The 23030-nt window shown below is 38.2% G+C and overlaps 1 protein-coding gene across 6 annotated transcripts in view; it reads right to left on the minus strand.

The window, feature by feature from the left end:
• Positions 1-23030, minus strand: part of PARD3B (par-3 family cell polarity regulator beta) — a 392041-nt gene that overhangs the window by 278550 nt on the left and 90461 nt on the right. The gene's annotated exons all lie outside the window — the stretch shown is intronic.

The following is a 23030-nucleotide window of genomic DNA, read 5'->3' on the forward strand; positions in this document are numbered from 1 at the left end:
TAGCTAGGTGTAAGCTGTTAAGCATGTTACAGCTCTGGGAAAACAAACCAAAATACAATTAAAACTAAATAGAAGACATGATGTTCTCAACTCTGGGATGCGTTGTACTCGAGAGTCCTCTCCAAAAGCAGGAGGAGGTAAGAGTAACAGTTCAAGTGTTTTCCCTACCCCACCACCTGACATGACATAACTCTTGTGCCATTTAAATGGCAAACACTTTGCCTAAGGTGCTCATTTATTTTACTTTTTCTGCACTCCTTCAGATTATTCTATTGTTTTCCCAGCTAATCATGAAAAATACCACAACACACACAACTGGTTAGGCAACATCAAGATATACACAGAAACAACTTTAAAGGATTGATTTACTACTTTTTATCTCTCTCTGTGTTATTTTAAGGTATACATATGCTCTCTCTCATGAATATATTAGTACATCAAATCTCCTCTGACACTTCCAGGAAGCATCAACAATTATATCCTATGAAAAACAGTATACTGAAACAAACGTTTAAACAAACTCACTTGCCCAAGGAAAGAAACGAATGTACAAAGGAAAAGGAGAGAAAAATCCTGAAGTGCTTCTAGAAGGAAGAAACTGACATTTTCAGGTCTTCCACTCATTTATAATTTGGTTGCTAGAAATGTGTCAGCTCATATTTACTAAGACACGTTTCAGAGACACACGAAACCCCTTAAATAATTCGGTAGAAAACTTGCTATCTTTTTCCATGTGGAGCCTGTTTCCTTTCCATGGCCGTACAACTAAGTTTTCACAACACACAATTTGCTTTTTACTTGTCCAAAGCATATAGACGATTCACTCCAGTAACAAGAGCAGCTCTCTTTGTAGTTTATTCCTGCATAAAATGTAAAGTACCCAAGTGTTCACACTGCATTAGTTATGTCCCAAAATTACATATAGCCAAAAAGGTCGACTGAGATCCAGATACGAACAGATCACAGCAATTTTCTCCAGAACCAAGAAGAAACAAATCAAAACTCCCATCTTAATGTATCTTTCATTTGTTTCTAAAATGATTATTCATGTTCTTGCTATTATGGCAGCTCATTCTGATTCAGTGAGTTCCACCAACACTGTACACCAAAAGGTTTGTTTTCTCAGTCTCACTTTTGCAGTGGACATTTAATTTCTGCAAAAGAGGCTGTTACTAATGAAGAGGAAATTGGAGATTGTGTAGGACTGTGGCACTGAAAGCACTTTGGGTAACAGCAGGATACAAAGTTCATTTGAGCATCCACAGTGTAGAATGGACTAAATGGAACTCGATTGTGATTTAATGGGAACAACTGAGTTCCTCAACCAGACCAAGATGAGTTTCCCCTTGGTTTCACACCATAGAAATCATACTAACTGCTATATTACTTCAGAATATTCTACACTTACTGCCCCAGGATATTGCAGTGGAGAAACGTAGGAATGGGTTAAAAAACAATTAGACAAAGTCATGGAAAACCAGGAAGAACAGTTAAATAGAGAGGTACAAGCACTTGCTCAGTCTTAGAAATCTCCAAAACATGTAGTAATATCAACCAGAAGGGCAAGCCAGGACAAACTAATGCTATAATCACTCTACTTCTATGTGCTTTCTGCAAGTATTTTCCACTGGTCACAGGCAGAGACCAGGGCAGCAGCCACGAGCTGTTGCATACTGTGGTTTCTAAGCACCACACCTTTCCTCCGTCCTCTAAAGTTCAAATGAATCTTGTGCAGAAATAATAATATAAAATTGTTTTAACAGGCAAGTCAGGTCACAGACTCCTGACACTGAGAGATATGGCAGACACCCATCTGCCAGCCCTGGGAGTCACACTGCATCATGGCCACAGCACGGCCATTTCCCTGCACTCCCAGCAAGGCTGCTTCTCCTCCTCACCACAGTCACCTGTCACTTCCCCAGGGTGGGTGACCACATCCCCAGGGCTCCTTTCAAAGGGCCCCTCAGTGCAGGGACTGGGGTAGCTGGGCGCTGCCTCGAGGGCTGAGGGAGTCCTGCCTTCAAAGGCCCTGCACAAGGCCAAGGGCATTAGCAGTGCCCACCCCACCTGCGGAGGACCTGGTCAAAGTTTTGATTGCGATGACAAAATCCTCATGTCACTGAGGGTCCCTGAAGCACCTGCCCTAGCACTGGGTGACAAAGCCCAAGAGCTGAGGTCACAAGTCAAACACCTTCCTGGGCACCTGCTCAGGAATGAGCCAGGTTGAGGGGCAGAAATCACAGTGCATGAGTGTGGGTAAAGCTCCCAGATCTTCACCTTATACAGAAGGATCACAAACACATGACTCGATGCTTCTGTCAGCTCTGCCTCTTGTTGGACCTGCCCCTCTGACACTCTCGTTCACCAGGCGAGACAGTTCAGCACATGGAGACGTGCTGGCTGCTCTCCTCCCAACTCCTGCAGCAGAGGCACGAGAAGAGATGACAACGCTACTTCCCAAGTGTACCCACGCCAGCACTCTATTTCCACACTGTGAGCCTGAGCACACAGGGCACAGCTGCAAGCCAACAGCTGCAATACAGCCTGGCAAACAGCTGCAAAAAGATTGCACCTGAGCCAGACCACACAAGCCCAACACCTGCCTGAAAACAGGAAGCCTCTCACTGCTGACATTCTGTGAGTGACTTCTGAGAGAAACACACAGTTCCTTAGTCTACACCCAGGCACTATTTTGACAGACTAAAAACAACAAAAAACAAACCTATTTCTTTAGACTATGGAACACACCAGTAATTAAGTAACACAATCTAAACTCCCATTTTTTACAGAGTTTGGAAAGGAGATGCTACCATACTGCCTGTGGAGGTAGCAAAGATGTGACGCCTTTCCTCTCCAGTGAAAGAAACTTTGTTTTCTAAAATGTTTATTTGAGAGAGAACTCCTCAGGACCGCAGTTGCAGCAGCATCTTATCAGTAGCAATTCTAACACAAATACACTGCTAATCAATCCAAGTATTATAAATATCTGCTTCAGCCTTGAAGGGAATTAATACAATTAGGGTTATGTAAATTAACTACTCAAAAAAAATTCTCATAATTGACTTCTCATTTCCAGTATGGAAAATTCTTTAATTGGAACAGACTGCCAAAATCTTCTGATTGAAAAGAATTTCAGGATGCATTAAGAAATCCCCACAAACATATCAATAAAACAACACTACTGCTGGCAACACTAGTTTATTTTTACCAGTTCAAAATTTTCAAATATTGAGAATTCAGAAGGTCAGCTGATTGGGGTTTTCTTAACACATCAAAATATTACTGCAGACATTTGTAAATTGAGCAATTTGTACAATTTTTTAAACTTGCTGTAGTCAGGCATTTCTTTTTTAAAGGTTAAGGAACATGAATATTTATCGTGAAAGATATATATGTATTTCTGTATAGGTGAAATGGTTCTACAATCATTATTATTGTTATTGCAATATCTATTCATATCCTGCCAGTTACACAGAAAATCAATAAATTAGCAAAATTTAGTACTTATCCATCATTTTTGATTACTGAACTCTCTTTACCAATACTAACAGTCACAACACAAGGCAGCAATACTCAACACTTCCACTTTATTAGCATTTTTTGTGGTATCTTATTACGAGACACAGTGATACAGCCAAATTATAACTTTGTATGCTGCCCTATGGTGCAGCTCTTCCAATACTTTACAGATATTCCAATTGCAAAGCTTGCAGAAAAGTAAAACAAGATTATGTACAGATTATGTGACTCCATTCCCCACCACACTCATTGGATTAAGATCCAGCAAGGGCACACTGCAACCGTGCATCCCTGGGCGTGGGGAGGGACACCACACACACAAGAGGCATCACAAGTCCTTCCGAATTAATACTGCAACAGTTTTGTTTCAGTCCTCACTAATTAAACTTAATTAAACATAACTTCATGGAGCTTCAGAACTCTAAAGAAAAACATCCTCACCTTTGAAGAAATAGCAGCGATTTAAGGCACTTGTTTGTTTAGTCAGAAACAGCTGACTTTACACTGCCCTACACACCATTTTAAATAAAAGGTTTCATAATTATTTCTCTTCAAACTACACTTTTGACAACTAGATTATTGTTAATAAGGTTAAAACCTGTATATTTCACTAGCTTTTCTGTACTGAATTAGAAAATAGACATCATTAGTTCCCTTCTGACCCCAAACACCAGGCACTTACATGAAGAACTAAGGAAGAATGGCAAAATACAAGCTTGTTTGCAATTAAATTAATCAGCTTTCAATTACTGTCAGGATAAAATCACTAAGAGAAGTTCTCCATCATAGGCTAGCATTGATTCATGATTGAAAAGATACAGTTTTCAACAGCTGAAATTACATACTCAAAAACACAAAATGCAATTAAATGCTCAGCTTCTATTAATTTTTTCATTAAGTTGGATGGAAGTTTTTCCTCCAAATTTCTTTTTTCCACATTCACTTTATCTAGATTCTTCTCTCACTTAGGGACAACCACCAGCAGTAAAATTGTGGATTTATTCCAGACATGTTTGTTTCCCGCTCAGGTATTCTGTCCATGACTTCAAATACCCATATAGGGGAAAAAAGACTTCTTTTAACCTTATCTTTGCTTCTGAAGGCCAGTGCTCCTGTGAGAATGGTTCTCAGTTGCTCATAAAATAATGTGGGTAAAACATGCTCCCTTTTTTGGGTTCATTAGCAAAAGACTTCACAGAAAGCACTGAATTTTAACAAAGATCTGCCAGGAGTGAATGAAAAGCTCAGTGACTATTTCACTGAGCTTCATGGCACAAGGAGACGTGATGGCTTAAGCTGCAGCAGAAACTGATGTTTGCCACAGGACCAACCACATTACCCTGTTGTCTGGTCCCTCAATTTGGGATCTGTAGGATTAATCTTGCATTTGTACCTCTGCATAGGTAACAAAGAGGTACAAAGATACACCGTGTCCCTGTATGTGACACACTGACACCAGAACACAGCAATGTTCAAAATAACATTTAAAAATAATTTTAAAAATCAGAACTTCAATGAGCTATACTTTCAAATTTATGCCCACAAGGGGACAAGAAGACTGAGAGCAAAGTGTACCATATGTTGAACCAAAAAAAGAAAAAAGTATTCACAAAGCCACTGTAAAAGTTGCCACACTCTACAAACCAATTAATGTAAAATCAGATTTTATATATTACTTATGAAAGAATTCTGTTCAAATGGTTAAAAGATGAAAGCCTGGTAACAGTGCAACATAGAACTAAGGTAATTAGGGTACCTCAAAATGGATGAAAGCATTATTTAATTTTTCAATTTAAAACTTTCCTGGAGCTCTACAACCTTTCTTCAATATTCTTTCAAGGTATTCTTGTAGCATACAGTGATGAGTGTTTGAAATTATATTCTTGCATAATAGTATGCCTTGGAATTCCTTAAACTTAAAATAAAGGCTGTCAAGGAAAAATATCAATATACACACCATATGGCAAGCCTTCTTTCACACCTACATATGAAAACAAATTACAGATACATTACATAAAAGCTACAATGATTAGCTCATCTTGTTTACCTACATGCCAAAAAACGTACACCAAAGTCTTCCCAAAGACCACCTGATGCTTCTCCTATCCTCGTTATTCAGATTTTTTTGGTACTGTCCGAAAGCAGCCAAGAACAGAATCCTATTACACACATACAGACACTGGTAGCCTCTGCTCTGAAAAGTTTCCAAGAATGCAAAAATATTCAATAGGAAGAGAAGCAGCAGGCCTAGCAGCTGCCAGGCCCAGCTACTTCAGGAAGAAGGAAAAGGAGTTTTTGAAAGGTTATTAAAAAAAACCATTGCCTGATTGATAAGTCCTTCTATAATTCTTCTTCCTGTCCAACCTATTCCTTCGTGGGCACACGTGACTGTACTTCAAACAATGCAGCTGATTGGGTACTTAACGTTGATATTTGTGGAAAAGTTTGATGAGCCCTTCAAGCATGACTGAGATGTAATTTTTTAAGCCACTTAGTAACTACTTGAGAGCTGTTATGGAGATCCATAGTACAATACAGACATTCCTTGAGGGTTGACTTCGGGTAGCTTCCCTGGCAGATATAAATGCTAGTGCTAAAATGTCAAGGATTTATAATTATGATGGCGGATGCATAAAACACATAAAACAAGCCTTATTAGGGTTGATTGAAGTAAATATACCAAAGGACATTTCTCCTTTCTTCTGTAAAAGATTCATGTTCAATGCTATTTGTAGCCTGTCACACTCATTATGCTTTCATGTGAAATAGCTTCAGAGTTTTGCTAGATAACAAATGCCCTTGGCTTTTATTCTTCCTCGATCCAAGTGAAAAAAAAACAAATTGAGGAAGGATTGTGGAATGCAAGACTGATTATTTCCTTTCTGCTTAACTTGAAACTGAGTGCTTTCACCTGTATGGACTTTACAGAAGATGAGCTAATTTTGGAGAGTCCATTTCAAATGGCACTACAAAAATGCAGATAATTAATACCAAAGACTGCATTATTTACTAGAACCACACTTGTCAAATGTACTTATTGGAATCCATCATCGAAAAGGAAAAATTTACTGTGCCATGAAACAAGCGAATACTTAAAAGTGACATCTTAGTTACTATATTGTGAGTAAGCAGCAATGAATGTTCATTCTCATAATATTAATTATAGCAACTTCATAATATGAAGTTTACCTTAGAATACTACTTCAACGCTAAATTAACTGCTTAGTTACACAGCAACACAAACTCCACCTGACAGAACAAGCATCTTTACTGAGAGAGAACCCACAGCAACTTTGGATACTCCAAGCCTCACACGGTCATATTGAGGCAGGGAGTGGAAAGCCAAATGAGGAAAGCTCAAGCTGCTCCCAAGCTCCTACTGTGGCACAGGCATCCCCACTGCTACTTTTAGCAGGCACCTTGCCTGCCATTCAGAAGAATTCTCACCAACCTCTTCCCATACCTTTCTACATGCTTATCAAGTCCTGAGCTGGCTTCAAATGACCTTTGGATTATATAGGCATGTGAAAATCTTCAGAAATTTAAACCAAAGTAAACTGTGGTGAAGAGGCATTATACCACTTCAACTAAGACCAGAGGGCACAACTGAAATTTTTAGGAATTTGCATGGCTGTCCATACTCCCCACAATGATTTATGATGTTAAAAACAATTTGTATCAAGCACTTCAGCCTTCTTATATTTTCTAGATTACAATTTAATGAGGGTCAACAGAACAATTCAACTTGAAAGGGAAGTCACTGGTCTACTCTTTCACACAAAGTAGGGTCATACTGGCACTTGGCTCAAACTTGAAGTTGTCTCTGGTTGCACAGAGCCAAACCAATTTTTATGCATCTGCAAGGATGAGTATTTCACAAGTCTCTGGGCATCTGTTTCAGCGCTTGACCACCCTTGTGCAAAAAAAAAAGTCTCCTATGTTAACAGAATCTCCCTCATGACTATTTTATGTCCATTACCTCTTCTTTTCTCACTGTGGACTTTCAAGAAGGTAGGATGTAGTCTCCTCTACACTCTCTATTATCCTATGAAGTTCACTCACCCTTTCTCCCCAAGTCTCATGTTCAATCCCTGAGTTTTCTGGTGATCCCGTGCTGAGCTGGTTTCAAATATGTCAGTGTCTTTCTTGCACCAAAGGAGACCAAAACTAAATACAACATTCCAGCTGTGGCCTCGCAGGTGCCAGACAGATGGAATTGCTTCCCTTGGCTACTGTGTATATTCAGCTTTCTTAGATGCAAACCTCAGACAAACCTAGAACAAATTCTACCAAATTCGCTTTATTTTCTCTCTTGTTGACTTGACAAGATGCATCATGTGCAAAAATACGTTTTTGCATTAGCCCTAGTGACTCAATGACAGCATATGAATTAGCTGTTGGTTTTGTTTAAACAGCTTTGATCTTTTTAGAGGACATTGCAGGATGGGGCAATGGAACTGTGGAAGTAGAAAAAAAAAAAGCAGTACAAAAAATGCTTGAATTGTAAAACCCATCAGAAAGTGTAAAACCATCTGTACAGCATAGCACACACAACAACTTCCATTAGCACAGACAGGCTTGATAAATCTTGGGATGTTGCCACACGTCACGCAGTTCTCACACTGTGTTTCTGTCTGTGCAGAAAAACATTTCAGTATTTACAACTGCCAAGAGTCCTATTCCTACTGATGCCTTGCTTAGTGAGACTGCATTATTTGCCCTGTCTCTGACAGTTTATATGTCAGGCTCTAGAAAGGCAAAAGTAAGCTTACAAAACTGGTTGTCACCTTGATGAGGAAAGGTCTGTCCCTAATGATAAACTAATGCTATCAGTCTCTTCTAGTTTGTTATTAATTCTGTCAATACACAGTATTCCTAGTGCACTTTCTAGTGCATTATAATAAAGTATGCACAGCCCTTTGAAAAAACTAGAAAATAAATACTTTTTGCCTTTCACATAGTGTCCTCATTTGCAGAAGAAGCATGACCCCATATGCTTCAGCACCAGAAGTCAGCTGACCTTCACCTCTAGCAATCATGTCTCTAAAGACAGCTCCTAAACAGCATCATGATGCTCTTATGCATAAAATTGGAGACAGAGGAACATGAGGAGAGGGGAGAGACGTTCAAAAGAAATGCAATGGAAGTATCACCAAATTTCTCAGAATGTATTTAGTAATTGGCTAGCTCACATTAATTGTTTCTCCACACTCATTAATAGAAGACTACAAAGTCAATCATTGTCACTCACAGAAGAATTGCGTATTCTTTTTCTTTTTTAAAGATGAACTAGTTTATGAAGACTACAGAAACTGAAGAAGAAACCTACAAAGTTATGCAGTCTCAGAAGATCAGTAACAGGCAAAATTATGAAATATTTAGGAACTTTAGAAGCAGCGCAATGGTTCCAAACACAAATACATATTCCCAAATGAATTACCAGAACAGAAGGGCTAGGAAAAAATTTTGACTTGACACTGTAATGCACCATTACTGTGAAAACAATGAAACTAAAAGTAACATTTCTAGAGACAGTCACATCCTTGGCAATAACAAAAAACTCTTCAATAAGAATTACTCATTTCAGCAATCAGTTCGCAACAGACATCCTACTGCTGCCTTGCTCATTATACTCCTTAAAAGAATGATCTACATATTATAAATTTCAGTCATTTCTTTACCCTAACATTAGCTGCCCACAGCATAATTGCATAGATAAGTTTCTTAACTTCTTAATAAACAAACGAAATGTTGACATCATGTCCAAGATCCACAGTAAAATTAAGCATATTTTTAAGCTTTTCTGAGCATTAAAATGTAGACTTCAACTGAGCAAAATGCTATTTGCCAAGTTAGCAGCAGCTATGTACATGCATATGTCTGTTATGCACACCTTGGACATGAATGTGTTTGCAAGCAGATGACATCACATAAATATCCTTCTACTACCCATGGAGTGATCCTTGTTATTCATATATGAACACACCCCATCAAAACAGAATGCACAATAAAAAAATAACACTCAAAAAATTACAATAGTAATGAACAATGTCCTTGCCTTCCACAACAGGATAGGATCCAAAAGGTAAAACCAAAGCACATTTTCTGTGATATTGTAATCGCTCATTTGGTGGATTTGGACACAAACCTCACTTCTAACGCTGAATTTCAATATCTTATTTAGTACACTGTTGAACATTTATGTGATCCAAAGTTTTATGTAACATTTAGCCATAAAAATGTGGGCTGCAAGTCTAACCCCTGAGCAATGATTAAAATTATCTTAACATTTTTTAAGGAGACTATATTTCTGCAAGAAAAACATTGAAAGAACAGGGAACTTTTTTGTTGTACTGAATACACTGCAATATACTGAGCATTGTTTCCTACTTATCCTAATTAAACTAAAATTTTTTAGTAGATAATAAAAAACAGTGAAGAATACATTCAGCCAAGATGTAGAATTCAATTAACAGAGTCCTATCACTCCAAATGACTGGTTTAATGTGATCCAAAGCTTTCCTTTTTGGGAAAAAATAATCTTAGTGCTTAGGGCATAGTTTAATTTTGATTACACTAGTTTGAATATTCTGCAAAACAGTGATATGTCTAATAAATGATTTCAGGCCATTCGGATCATTACTCAGAAATTTCAAACGTGATTTTTCAGAGAAAGCTTGTTCATCCATTTTCCACTCCTCGTTACAAATGATTATATTATATTTATAAAGCAAAGCACTTTTATATAAAATCCCTCAAAGTGAATGATATACCAGGCTCCACTTTCAAAAACCAGCTAAACTACTTAATAAACAACACAATGGGAAAGGCATAAAATACTTTCAGCTAATAGAAAATTCTCCTGAAATTTTTCAGTTGGCCTACAGCTTCCAAAATCTTGAACATCAGAGTCATCAAAACTCAAGTCAAACAACCAGCTCAGTATTTTAAGCACCCACAAAAAGTGATCATGACTATTTTCTGACCTATCCATGCTGAGGTCTCATCAGACCTCATAACAAAGAATTCGTGTTTTTGCAGGTATACTGCTACTTGAAAGGATTCACAGGAGAAACACATTTGCCTTCCTCACTGCCACATCACCTTGTTACCCAGCATTATTCAAAGGGTCTGAAATACATGAATGTTTAAGTTGTTAGAAAAGGCTAACAATATTGATTCCATTCTTGGTCAACTTTCATGGAAGATATTTTTAACATTTTTCTTCCAGTGTGGGAAACAAAACCAATACCATATTACGAGAATGACACTGCTGCTCCTCTGACTCAGTTCTTGCATGCTGATGGCTTTCTGTTCTGCTGTGGCAACACCACACTGAGCATTCAGTCCCCTCCAGGTAAGCCTCACCTTTATAATGATAGCACGCTGTTCTTTGAGGCTTTCTGAGGCTTTAGAAAACCCAAGGGGGGGGGGAAACACAAAGAAAAGTTCCAGACAAGTTAACAAATTTATTAATTCTGCCTTGAATCCTTATCCTCTAGTCAAATTATTTTCTGTCCAAGAGACTAAAAGTTTTTTCACCGTTAGCTGAAATCAAGTCTCAGGGGTTTCTATCCAATATAAGTTAAATAGCTTTTTATTAGTAATTCACCCACACACACTGCAGAACTTGACACTGGTCTTCACATAGATCCCTGAAAGTACCTTTACTTCTAATTTAAAGATCTATGTGCCTGTAAAAAAGAAACCAATCCAAAAATGATACCTATAAACATACCAAAAAAAGCTCAAACCAAAATACAATACACTCCATTAGTAATGAATGGGAGCCACGGCTGGCAAACCCCAGGATGTCCACTATTCACTTCAACACAAATTGGAGAGAGATGTTTAAGACAAAAAAACGGCACTCCTTTCTCTCCCAGGCTGCAATTCGATCTAGAAGTTAAATCAGGGTACCACACAGGCTGATGCTGCAGCCTGGGCCCAAAGGCCAGGCTCAGTTTTGCTGTTCTCAGTGGGAGCTCCATGGTCTAACACTGACATCACACCAGAATGGCATTTCTGACAGCCTGTCCCAGAAGGTCAGTGCTCAGGAGAAATGCATCCCCCATGTATCCCTTGCATGGAGATCCAGAGATTTCAGAAAAGCTGAGAAACAGAAAACAACAGAAACTCATCTACTCTTCAAAGACATTACATGACAAAGTAAAATCTGTCGAGTATCTACTACATGGGATAAATCAAAACAGAACTGAACACTGTGCACAGACAAAAGACATTCTTTGCCTACATTTTAACTTGGAATTAATTTTAAGTAAGTTTGGCTAACACAAGTGAAACACAAAGACATTATAAAAAATGTGACAAAGGACACATACTCTAAACAGAAGTTCTGACCATATTTGTGAATATGACTTTTTTTTGCTCTTTGCATTTTCCTATACATGGTACTTAGGTTACATGGGAATTGTACACAGTTTGGAATCAAAATGAAGTTGCAGAGTTGTGCTTCCAAGTCTGCTGAATCCTCCCTCTACCAGTAGCCTACTAATGACTCCTTAGTATTTGGCCACTTGGCCTTCAGAGCTTTATTAAAGGGAAGAGGCAAGGAGGGCAGCTCCATCCTCTACCCTGGGCTCCAGTCCAGAGTCATCACAGTAATTACAAGGATGCTTCATTTTGCCTCCTCTCTCATCCCATGCTTTCAGATTCTATCAGGAAACTCTACAGCTTCTCTTGACTCATCTGAGGCATCAGTCTTTGGACACATCACACCATTCCACCATTATTTCAACTATATGCTAATAATTTCCAATCTACACTTGACCCACAGCTTGACAGCATGAGACAGGTAGGCTGCTGCATCATCTGTAAAGTAATGCAAATTAGACTAAAAAAATCTGAGGGTTCCACAGTCAATTCCTACCCTCCAAAGACCTGCCCACAAGAAGCATGTTCCTGTGCAACATTTGAAGGAAACTCACAAGAGGGGAAAGCACAGAGGAAGCCTCATGGAACTAGAGCTTTCTGAAGAGATAAAATGATGAGCTCCCAAGAGCAGGAGATGACAATTCTTGGCAAAGTGTATATTCTAATTTCATTTTATCTAGGCAACTCAACTCAAGAAGAAGCACATTCAATTTCAAAAATCATCTGATCACTACAAAGCAGGGAAATTTACTAGTCCTACTCTTTTACAGCCTCTGAAAAACAACTGAATGCAAGAACTGAGCTCGATTTAATCCAGGAGCCTCAGAAATTCCTCCTGGTCTCACCTCCTCTATCAGCTGCATAGTCTATCATGCATCACCTGCAAACTGCTTCTGTTCACTGTATAAGCTTCAAATTTAAAACTCTTCCCAGTATACATACAGAATGTTTCCCATTTTTTATTAACTAAAATTCATTTTAGTTCTCCACAGCTTTAATTGAACTTCAATTACTGAAACTAGCCTGACACAAGCCATGAAGAAGAAATTAATAGTCTACTAAATAAGAACTGTCACTCAGCATTTCCTAAGCTAAATGTAAAAATTAGGACTGAATAAATGTATGCTAAGTATCATTGCATAAATATGCATATAATGCATTTTCCTCTTTTTAAAGAAGTGTTAAATTCAATGTAAAGACATTTGATCGCACATCAACATTTTAGTGGGGATCAATCACTGAAAATCAATTATTCTTTTAAATAAATGTAGAAATATATTTAATGGAAATCCTATTACTTTAAATGCATTTTTGTTTACTTTTCAATCACTTAAGACTTCAGGCAGTTCACTCTATGGTTAGGAAACAGGATCTCAGGACATAACCCGCTAACTACTAAAGCTTTTTTCCCTTTTGCAATCAACACAGTTGTTACACTGAGAGTGAAATACAACAGCAACCCAAATTTCTCATCCAAAAGTGCATCACTGAGGGTTTACCCACACTCAATCTCTTTACAGACTTTTTTGTGCCATTAAAAGATTCCAATCCTATTAGAATGCAAATATAAAAGGGTAGAGAGAGCATACATAATACCATTAACATTCAAAGATTTCTTGCTCCCCATTATCAGATATTAATTCTCACATTAACTGATGTTTTGTTAGAAGAAAAAACCAACAAAAAAACCTGAATCCATTAGCAGCTGCATTAAAAGCCAACAAAAAAGGCAACAACTGTTGATGTGATTATGCACCTAATCCTTTCTGAAAGTTTTCCTATCCAAGAGCACCAAACAAGCACGGCTTCAACTTTCATTTCACACCAGGTATGTAAGTACATGTTACTGAAAAAACCTTAACAGGGTTTCCTGCATACCAGTATTTTTAGCAAGCTTTGAAAAACTATCACTCATTTTTAGAAGTCTCTAGATGGTTTCCTTTAAGCTCTTTTAAAGACACAATATGGCACGTCTGGGGGGAAGAAGAAAAAAGGCTTTTTTATCATATAAGCAGCATGTTTCACTTTCAACTGCACCAAGGTGGCAGCTGCCAGCCAGAAGCCTGCCAGCAGATGGAATAGCCCAGCTCAAGCAGGCACTTGGAACACTGTCAGCCACCAGACCTGGTGCACCCTTCCCTTTACATGTTTCCCTCTACTGCATATGACGGCTCGTGGTGCTGTTAGTGGGAACAGCCAGAGCAGCCTGACACTTCCTATAGGAGAGAGAGGCCAGCAAATGCTACACTTCAGCTACCAGCAAATCAAAGGGGATCCTGGGTGATACATCTTCATCACAACTCGCATTCTGTCTTTGAAAATCCATGAGTCCAAGACTCTCAGATCAGTACTATGTAAATAGGAATCATGTAAATTGACTGCACATCTCTACATTAGTAATATCCCCTGGATAATGGATAATGCAGGACTCAACCATTACTCTTCCTCATCTTCAACATGTGTTGACCAACCTGATTAGTCTGCAAATCTCCCCAAAACAAGGTCGCCCAAAACACCAGCAGAAATGCACAAGATATATTGTACATCCAACCAGATCAGAGCTTCACCAACATTCTTTAGCTGAGTAAGTCACTCAACTAATATTTTCTCAGGCATTATTAAAAAACACAAGTTAAATCATCTGAGTCACTAACAGCAAGTGACTACTGTGGGTACTTTCTTCCACATCACATGAACATGAAGCCTACCAACCAGTCACAGCTCCTCTGAAAAGGCTGGCACTTCCACTATTCCCTCACAGATGTTCACTTTACCAATTAATCATCAGCACAGGGAGTCTCAGCACAGAGGCTAAGGGTTGAATAGACTCACTTCAATCTTACTTTGGAACTTTTTCAGTATTTTCCAAATCAACAACAAAATATAAATGAAATAAATAAAAAAAATTCACATCTACACTCTAACATATAATGCAGCTCAATGAACTGCCCTATAATTTTTCCTGAATGGGGTGAAATGACTTTAAGGTACCAAAAATCCCATCTTCAGTTCAAGATCCACTGTCATGATATAGATTTAGATGCCTTTGACCATGTAAACTAGTATTTCTGGAAATATAAAGTAGATGCAACTACTGTTGAAAAATTCTAAAAAGGAACACGAACAAAAAGCCAGCAGCTCTGCTAATAAACAGGGATTGTTTTGTATTGTATTTGATTATTTAAAACAAAAAACCCAAAATGTTGAATTCATGTCCTACCAAAAGTGTAAGACAATATGAAGAACTTCCCCATATTTTCTCAGTGGATGATGTGTTTATGCCATTACATTTTCCATTTGCACGAACAAAAAAAAAAAAAAAAAAAAATCTCAACAGCTACATTCCAGTTCCTTAATTTCAACTGAAGCAACTAAGGTCCAGGAAACTGCACTGGTTTCACTAAGCTTATTTGCTACTAATAGCACACTCTATCTATGCATTCACAATGGAAGGTCACAAAAATCACCAAATACAACAAGTGCACAGATGTGTGTGGTACACGTATGATTCATGAAGACTTGTGAAGTACCACAGAATTATCCTTCCTACTCCATCAAGAGACATAAATGCACAAAGAAACTGATTTATCAAAGATCATACACAACATCCATGACAAGCATGGATTTCAGCCTACTTCTTTCAAAAATATTTTTTCTCCTTACTCATGTTTTCTGTTAACAGCTCAAGTACTTCACAAAGTCTTAATCTTACTATTCCATACAGAAGAACTGATGTGCTACATCAAATCATTTACCCACAACTGGCCACAAAACCAATGAAACATCTCACTCCCACTCCCTGTGTCATCTATCAGGCCACAACAGCCCTGCAGGTAAATATCAGCAGTCTGACTGCAAAAAGCAGAACAGAATTTTAACCTGTTCTTTTTACAAGGAAACAATGTCAACATCACGAGCCATGTTGCATGAAAGATAATGGAAATTAGAATTCTTTACTCAGGGTTTCAGGTGAAGTTGCAGTTTTCAAGAATCCAGAGCTCTCAAAGAACAGACAAAATTGTCTGTACAAAATAACTTTGATAGAAACCTCACTAGGTAATGACTTGCACTTTAATTACTTGCCAAGATGCTTTATTGGGAGCACATAAAGTCTGTCTGCAGAGACATGCAAATATTGCTAAGCAGAATTCACGTGCTCTCCATAAAGCTTGTTTTTTTCAGATTCTGATTTCTTTGTGTGGGAACAGAATTCCCATACCAAGAGATGGAAATTTTAGAACTGCTGATTCACTTCACAGAAACTCTTACTCCTAACATCCATATGTAATCTAAAATAAAGACTCTGAGTTGCAAGGCTCATCTGTAGACAGCATTGCTAAAAAAAAATCCTTGGCTACAGGACTGACAAGCACACATTAGTCACAATTTTTTCATAAACTATACATTTCTCAAAATTCATCCATTTCATGACAAATCAACACTACATCCTTTCCCAAATCTCGTATTTAAATCCACTCTTTCAAAGGGAGAATAGATTTGAATAGCCTCTAAAGCAGTTGGACCTTTCACAAGCCATCATCACTGTTTCTATACAGCAGCAGAAGAGTACACAGCAGGATTCTGGAGTAGACAAAAACATCCAGAAACCAAAGAACATGCGTCATTCAGTAGGTAAAGAGTAGTAAACCCAAAATCCTGATATGCACTATGGGCACCTATAGTTTCAAGGTGTTCCAGAAACATCAACTTTTCTTTGTTGTCAAAGAAGGATTTCAAAACATACCAATAAAAACCATTAGCAGGTACCTGGGAAAAAACATACTATGAAGTGTAGTTTCAATACAATTAAGCAAATGCATTGCAAACCTACCTTTTAGGAGTTAGGAGAGAACACCTACAGCATGCTCTAGTTTCCAATAACAGACTACTGTATCTTACTGAAATTTTAAATATTCAGGACTCAGTTAATAGGAACATCTGGAGAGATATATGAACAGTTTTAACAGGAAGTTGAAACATTCCAAAGGAGTAACTGAAAGACTTGAACATTCCCACTAAAAGTCAGCATATAAGAAGTGTGTCCCATGACTTGAACCAAAAAAAAACCCTAATCCAAACCAAAACAGGAAACACCCTTGTATTTAAAAAATGGGGAGTGGAGGGAAGAATAGAAGCAGTTTCTCATAGTTGATCATAAAGAAATAATTACATCTTAAGTGACACCATTTTAATAAAGCAAAACTGATAATAATCTTTTTTCAGGAAAAGGTATTCAAAACCAACAAATAAAATGCATCAGAGCTTGATAAAGATCACTGCTTTAGCCTTAATGTTATCTACTGCACATCTGCCACACCGCATTATCTTACTACTTGAGCATCATTTTTGCATTCTAATGTAGTAGCTTCATCAGATTAATGCCCAAGACATTTCAGCTGTGTTTCAAGTAAATAAGTGGACATACAGGAATATTATGCATGGCCTGTAACACTGACACTAAGCAAAGAAAATGTGATTAGCACCAAATTGCATCTGACAGGGGAACCAGAAAGCTGTCAAACACAATGACATGGATTCAGTATTTAGAAAGTAAAAGGGGAATAAAGAAGCTGGCCAGTCTGGCATCGAGACAGCAATAAAACACAACAGCTATGATAAATTAATTCATTTACTTATGAAAAATTAGAGGCTTCAACATGCAGCTCTCATTTATAATCTTGTCAATCTGGCGGAATAAATAAAAAGCCTATACAATGCACAGTGGGATGGAGGGGGGAATAAAACAAAAGAGGGGGGAAAAGAAAAACAGATTTTTGCATTTAGGCTAACAGAATAATTTCTTACATTAAATCACACCGGATCAAGCCTTTGATAGCAGTGACTAATGCAAGGATACATTACAGCAGGGATTACTGCGTTAACAAGAGACACACAGTGCTAAAACAACAGGAAGGCTTGAGATCAAACACTCTGTAGCCACATAAAACAAAATGAATTTTTCACATGCAAGAGATGCAATGACTAATACTCTACCAAAAGGATACCAGGAAGAGCTAACGGGGCAAAAGTGGAAGGAAACTCAAAGGACTGGTCCTTGGGATAAGAAGCAGCACTGGAAGGAGGCAATATCCTCCCAACAGCTGCCTCGTGTGGCCATTAACACCAGTCTGCCTTGGAAATCCCTTCCAGGTTAAACCAGCTCTGCAACATCCTGCAGCTCTGTCTCTGCAGCGCTTTCCAGGATGTTCTCCTGCAATCCCTAGGTAGACACAGCAGCTAATACCTCAATAGAAATATGGAGATGGTAATTTTTCCTACTGAGATAACTGTCACAACCAGGAGATCATCTTTCAGAGGAGTCTTTCAGTTGTGGCAACTGCCAGTAGGTGAGTTCAGACCAGAAAATGACAAATTTCCTTATAATGAAAAAACCCCATCCATACCTCAACAGAACATGATGGATCACCACCATGAAAGCAGCAGCAAGGCCAAATGTCACCACCAGCACAGAGGCTGGATTTTAACCTCCCAGCATTTCACACTTTGACTGATCACTGCAGATTATTCAAATCTTACCTATGCTGAGCCACATATCTGGACCACAAAGTGTTTAGGGTACAGTCTATCTATACACAGCTCTGAATACTGGAGAGATTGCTCCAAAACCCAGCCAAAAGAGCTGCCTCTATCACTTGCTAGACATTTACTCTGCAGCAGCCTAGAAGGATCCCAGGAGATCAGACAGCCACTGAGCCCCAGAAATGACTTTTGATGCCCACTGCAAAGGCTGGCATGAGACAACAAGCTGTGAAGTCATTAACAGCATCCTGCCACTATTAATGACATGTCCAGCTTATAGGGGAGGGACAGACCAGGGCAGACAAGGCTGACAAGCACACCAGAAGTCTGTGGCAGCACACATTCTGGGGCAGAGCTGGAACTCTAGCCCATTCTCATTTAAGACTAGGACTGATGGCTCCAGAAACACCCTTCTCCCTCCAAGTGTAGTTCAATCTACTTAACTTTTATTTTTATCAGCACATGTGAGGAGTGGTGGAAGAAAAGAATAAGAAAAAAAAATGTCACCTCTAAGTCAACAGACAGCCACAGAGAGCCAGGTCTGTGCACACAACAGTTCTGTCAGCCTTGTGAGTAATGCTAGTGTTACTGCTTGTATCCTCACCTCCACAGTTAAAAACAATTAGTACTGGTACAGGGCTATTTTGAGATCCATGAGATACTTGAGAACAGATACTTTCTAGTTCGTTTAGGACAATCAATTAAAAAACCTATTTTCATAAAACTATTGGGCCTCAAGGTTTTGACTTTACCTTTCCCACATATCTCTAACCACGATGATGATTTTTTTCAATATGCATTATTTCAATTAAAAAGCATTTTCATTTTGGTCTACAAAGTACTTTGTATCCAATTCAATATATATACAATTCAATGCACATATACATACTGTTTGACACCTTCTGTTGCAAATCCACAGATTACAAGTGTTGCAAGGCCAGCTGGGGCTTACTTGTGAATTTCTGCAAGATTCTGAATTTTTTTCCCCCATCTAAACTTAAGTTTGCAGCCCTTATGTTTGAAAGACCAGCCCTCCAAATTCAGGCTTTATCCTGGTTATATAAAAAGATTAAGAAAACAAAGATGGCCACGGCTTAAACACCTAAGACAAAAACGGTTAAGCAGGACTAGAGGCATGATTATCTCCTGCCTGTTCCCATTTAGAGGTCCAGTGAAAACAACATGTTATTGAAATAACCATTTATTTTCCCAGTGTTCTGCATCTCCACAGCAAAACAAATCCTGTAGTATTCCTGTAGTGGAATAATTACTACATTATCATATGGAAATTAATTTTTTAATACAAGAGTACAAAGAGTAGGAGTTTAGAATTAGCTGGTACTTCAGGTTCTCTGCCAATTTGTGGCCTGCTTTGCTTTTCCATTGCCAAATTCCACTCAACCTTTTGAGAAAGACAATCTTCATGTACTTGATGATCCCAACATTCAAGGCCCAGAAGAGGGCACAAAGTGACCCTGAGGAAGCCATAGGTCAGGCTACCCAAGAACATTTATTAACTGACCACTCAACCTTTCATCAGTCAAATTCATAACCAAAACCTCAAATGAATTTTTAATTACTTCATATCTGATTTTTACAAAGCTTTGAGAGAGACCATTTAAAAGGCTGCACTGTATGTATTACTTGCAACACAATCAGAGGAATAAAACCACAATTATTAAATGACTGTTACATCTAAAATTTTAACATCCAATTTCAAAATTTCAGCCAATTTTTAACCCTGAAGTAATGAAAAATGTGCATTTATAGAAGTCTACATGGTCTACATGAACTCAGTACCAGAGTAGGGAGAAAGGGGAAAAAACCCAACCTGATGCCTCTGTGTGACACAGAAGTTACAGAAAGTACTTGGTGCCCGGCTCAATTCCCATACCACGTAACTGCCTTTTAAAGCATGTTAGAAGTATACTTTTCAGCATAAATATCTTCTTATTTTGACACTACCTGCTCCACTATGAAAATGCTGTATTACAGCTCAGAACCATACTATAAAAGTCTGGCTTATGATTAAATGTCACGTACCATAGTCTGGAGCAGAGTTTTTGTGTTGTTGTTGCTTTTAAGGCACACTGCTAAAGAAAATAAAATACCTTACTAAACAAGTATGTTAAAAAAAAAACCTTCTCAAGACATCTATAGCTGCAATGGCAAGAAAGCATAGACCAGATCTGAGAGTTCACAGTTGGTCACAAAACAAAACATTACTAGCTATAATATCTTGTTTGAGCATTTGCTGCTCAATCAAGACACATTTTGGAAACATTTTTCTATTTCCTTTTCATCTGCACTATTTCAAGAGAGCAATTTTAAGGCACAGGGCTGAGAGAAGAAGCAGATCATAGACAATACAGGAGTACTGGAACAAGTACTTGGTCTACAAATTCCAAGAGGGCCATGGATATTAAAGTGTGCTTCAAAGAACAACTCTCAAAGTACTACTTAGAACTGCAGTCTAAGTAACTTGTTTTCATTGCTAATCTACAAATTGAAGTAACCTAAGCAAATATTTAAGTATTCTGAAATATGTAAATCTGAAAATGGTGTAAACCCACAGATTTCTATGTTAGTTCAGTGGGCACATGCTAGACCCCATGTCCTGCAGTATTAGGCCTATTCAGCTACATTTGGGGAATTTGTCCTGACCTACAGGGGTGTAAGAATCCGTGTATCCATTTGGGGAACTGTCTACATCAAAAATGGCTGGGGATTGCAGCTTCTCAGAGTGCTGGCGAAACCACTGTAGCAAAAAGGGCTGTATAATTCCCAGTAAGATGTAGCACAGCACAGTCCATTGTCATACACAGCCCACTGCACATCCGCCAGCCCACAGGAGGAAAAGTAAAAGCACTTGGCAGGTGACTTTCTGCAGAGGGTCCGAGAACTTTGCCGCTCACCAGGAAGCAAAATAGAGCTGCAGGTTGGAGCTGCTCACTGATGCTGTCAGAGGGCAAGAAGAGCATCCCTATGGAACAAATGCTCATCCAAGCTCCTGTGCACTTGAGCTGCAGCTGCAATCTGAAGGCCAGTGAGGGCAGAGAGGACTAATGGCATCACTAGGGCCCCAAAGAGCTTTAACCTCGACTCAAAATAAATTTCTCTATATTCATTCTAAGAACCACTTCTTACCCATCCTTGTCTATCACTGACTGCATCCACTGTCTTTCCTCATGTTTCCTCAGCACTTACAGCCACAATGATATTAAATAGATGCCACTGATGAGGACTGGGAAAGGGAAAACAAGGAGACTACGGGTGTATCTGAAACTGTAACTCAGCATAATCCCTAGCAAATCCATGGAAGACTAAACAAAACAGATGATCCCAGCTTTGGGCAACTCTGTAGGCTAATAAACACCTGGTACTCCAGAAGTTCAGGAGGTAAGGTGGGCTCAGTGGAGTATGAACATGGCACTACCTTTTTCTGCAGAACTCACACTATTTAAACATGCAATTTTTCCCATATTCCCTAATTGTTCCAATATTAGGCATTATGGTACCAAGGGTGATCTGCACAGATTAATCGCTTTGCCTTCAATATAAACGTCTTAAATTTTTATTCCAGCAAAGAATTTAGAGTTTATTTTACTGAAGAAAGGCAATGTGACAGTTCTTTTTAGAAATGCACTAATACAGAAGTAATGACAAGGAAATTGTTTATCTTGTCTGGTTTGCAAACATTTCTTTATATCTAATACAATATTAGCTAAGATAATCACTGTGATAAAATTATTTTTCATTGAAATCACATGTATACAAAGTGACTGATAAAATGGCAGCCAAACCAAATATTTAGCTTTAAAGGAGAAACATTACCTGACAAAAGAAAAAAAAAGAATGCTAAGTTAAGGCTCTCAACCTTCACTTTTCTAGTTACATCTAAACTTCAAGCAGAAAGCAATGCTGCACCACTCTCCATTACAGTGACCATACCAAATACCTGCAATAAAAAATTGTGAGCAGACCATCAGCAGTACCTCTTCATTTCTCTGCTTTTGTCAGCTTGCATCCAAAAAGCAGCACAACTTTGCTGTTAATTGGCTCTATTTGTCCCTTCCGATCTCCCTCTACCACTGGATAGCACCTTCCCAGTTTTCTTAGGAGTGAAGGAAAAAGTCCCATTTTCTGAGGAGCAGTTAACAACTGAAAGTAAGTGTTCCACAAAAGGGTAAAGAACCAGCATCAAATAAAGAAAGAAAAAGTCAAATTGTTTTTAAGTAGATTTGAATACTCCAAAAACATAATTAAAAATGTGATTAATTTTTCATAAAATAAGTCCACTTTGTCTTATATAAAAGCAAAATCTTTACCATTTTTTTACCTACCTGGAGCAACTGAGCAGATGCAAACACCTTAATAATGATAATCATCCAATATATAATGCAAAGAAATTAACTTAAGAATAATTCCACATCACAAATCCGGAATACAGAAATATTTTGCAAACACATTCAGATATTAAACATCCTTTAAATGGACAAATCTGCCAAAAGTTATCCTTAATACAAATATAACTATCATAAAACTTAAATATCAACAAGAACAATTCACAAACAAGC

Source organism: Zonotrichia leucophrys, chromosome 7 (assembly GCF_028769735.1).
Source record: "Zonotrichia leucophrys gambelii isolate GWCS_2022_RI chromosome 7, RI_Zleu_2.0, whole genome shotgun sequence".
NCBI lineage: Eukaryota > Metazoa > Chordata > Aves > Passeriformes > Passerellidae > Zonotrichia > Zonotrichia leucophrys.